Source organism: Micromys minutus, assembly GCF_963924665.1.
Source record: "Micromys minutus genome assembly, chromosome: 9".
Lineage (NCBI taxonomy): Eukaryota > Metazoa > Chordata > Mammalia > Rodentia > Muridae > Micromys > Micromys minutus.
The window spans coordinates 51,766,678-51,769,430 of NC_137978.1; the positions used below are offsets into that span (position 1 = coordinate 51,766,678).

The 2,753-nt window shown below is 51.1% G+C and overlaps 1 pseudogene across 1 annotated transcript; it reads right to left on the bottom strand.

Moving 5' to 3' along the window:
- Nucleotides 1-1,139: 1,139 nt before the first annotated feature.
- Nucleotides 1,140-1,637, bottom strand: LOC308424844 (large ribosomal subunit protein P1-like; annotated as a pseudogene). Its single transcript has one exon. The product of its transcript is annotated as a large ribosomal subunit protein P1-like (transcript).
- Between the last annotated feature and the right edge of the window lie 1,116 nt (nucleotides 1,638-2,753).

The following is a 2,753-nucleotide window of genomic DNA, read 5'->3' on the forward strand; positions in this document are numbered from 1 at the left end:
TCCTTCTGTTTTCCATCCCTCTCCTCTGAGAAATCCCTCCTATGTCTATTTCCACCCTATTCCCAGGCCTGACTCCACCCCTCCCCAGGTCTGACTCCACCCCTCCCCAGGTTTGACTCCACCCCTCCCCAGGTTTGACTCCACCCCTCTTCAGGTCTGACTGCACCCCTCCCCAGGTCTGACTCCACCCCATCCCCAGGTCTGACTCCACCCCTCCCCAGGTTTGACTCCTTTCCTGTGTACTTCTGTCCAGCAGATAAACAACCCTTTAGCCTGGGATTCATGTAGACCAAGAATGAGTCCCAGCCAGGTTAATTCCCAGAGTGCTCACTGTGCAGTCATAACAGGATGGAAGAGGGTCCCAGGCTCTGAGCATGGGGTGATTCCCACTCCGCCTGGTGTTCTTGCATTCAGATGGAGGGTGGAGGTGGTGATGGACCACTCATAGTTGATGTGGGTGAGCAGCGTCAGCCCAGGAGTTGTGAAGACCTATAGGAGTCACTACTGATTGTCACCTTGGCAGGATCTAGACTCACATAGGAGACAAACCTCTGAGAATGTCCCTGAGGGGGATCCTAGACTGGGTCAGTTGAGGCAGGGGAGACTGTGGGCAATACCATGCCACAGGCTGGGGCTGAGACAGAATACAGCCTTGGTGGCTAGCTGAATGGAGGCATTAATCTCTCTCCCTGACGTCCGACGGAACGTGTCCAGCCACCATCGATCACGCAACCGTAGTGTCTCTGACATCATGGACAGCACTCTCAAACTGTGAGCCAGAATAAACCCTTCCTTCCTGAAGTTGTTGTCATAGTAACAAGACACTGAGCAATACAATGCTAGAGGAAGCCGGTCTACAGAGAGACCTCGAAGGTAGATGAGCAGCGGTTGAGATGGAAGAGAGGATACCCCCAGAAAAAAAGGGGTCTGGGGCTTCTATATTCTAAGACTGGCTGAATATCCTGTGGTCATGTGTCTTACAGGCCCTGAAACCCTTTAGCAATCTCCCTTTTCCAGAATTGTCATTTGATGATAACCTCAATGGTGGGTGGGGCTGGACCCTCTTAGGCACAGGAGACAGAAAGCCTAGCTCATGCTGATCTGGGAGGGGTAGGGTTGGGGGAATGTAACTTACTATCTTTTTTTTTTTTTTTTTTACAGGTTCAGCTCTTTATTAGACATGTTAACAAAGCAGTTTAGTCAAAAAGACCAAAGCCCATGTCATCTTCAGACTCCTCGGATTCTTCCTTCTTTGCTTCAACTTTCTTCTCCTCAGCTGGGGCAGCGGCGGTGGATGGAGCAGAACCACCAGCAGGAGCGGCTCCTGCTGCGGGAGCCGGCCCACTAGCTCCTACATTGCAGATGAGGCTCCCAATGTTGACATTGGCCAGAGCCTTTGCAAACAAGCCAGGCCAGAAAGGTTCAACATTGACACCAGCCGCTTTAATGAGGGCATTGATCTTATCCTCCGTGACCGTCACCTGTCGTCGTGCAGGATGAGGGCGGAGTAGATGCAGGCCAGCTCGGAGACAGAAGCCATGTTGCAAACTGCCGGCATGGTGCTAGTCGCCGGATGAAGTGAGGGCCTCACCCCAACGCGGCCTTAGCTTCCTCGGAAGGACCGAGCACCTTGGCGGCAGCTGAGGAAAAGGTAACTTACTATCTTAAGAAACAGAAAACTCTAGACTTGAACAGCAGTGGTGGAGAACCAGGTTTGCCAGGGGACTTGGTTTTGCTTCCTCAATCTTTTCTCAGTGCAGCCTTCGTGCCCATTTTTTTTTTCTCTTCCTCATGGTAGCAAAGTGACTGCCAGAAGCACTAGGCATACTATTCCACCCTCTCCACAACTCTAGCAGAAAGTGAGCATCTCTCTCCCCAAAAGTCCCCTGAATACCGAATGGGACACCATACCATTCCGGTGTGAATGTGGAGTGTCCGCCATAAGTTCCTGTTAGGAATCAGAGCCTCACTGGAGGAATCGGGTCTGGGGTGGGGGCGGACCTTAAGTTTATAGCCTGACCCTATTTTCTGTCCAGTTTCTGCTTCCTGTTCCACTGAGATGTAAGAAACTAGTAGTTAAAGCCCCATCCCCAGAGAATACTCTGCAAAGGACTCCATCCCTTCAAATTGTTAAACAAATAAACCCTTACTCCCCAAAGTTACTTCTTGTAAGGGATTTGGTCACAGCACTTCAAAAAGTGACTGGTGACTGGCACACTTGCCCTTTTCTGAACCAACATTAATGGTTAGGTAGGTAGGTGTGTGGACTGACCAGGACTGGATGCCATGTTCACCTCTCGAACTCGGGAGAGTCTGTGCTCTAGAGCCACGGGGTGGGGATGGGGGAGGCTGAGTGTGTGAGGAGAGTGTGCTCCTAAGTCAAAGTCAGTTACAGGCCACCTTAGACAAGGTTTGATGTGTATTCGACGCATACTTGGGAGGCAGAGGCAGGTGGTTCTCTGAGTTTGAGGCTAGCCTGCTTTACATAGTAGGAGTCAGGCCAGCCAGGGCTACATAAAGACACAGTGAGACCCTGGCTTACCCACGTCTGTTATATGATAAAACTCATTCTGTTGGTGATGGGGCACAGGGCTGGTTGAATCTCTTCCATGCTCAGTGTATGGTTTCCATGGATACCCTGGGTGATACCCAGCAGGCAAGCATCATGTAAATGATCTAGGTGGCTCACACCTTTAATTCCAGCACTCATAGGCTGAGGCAGGCAGATCTCTGTGAGTTTGAGGCCACCCTGG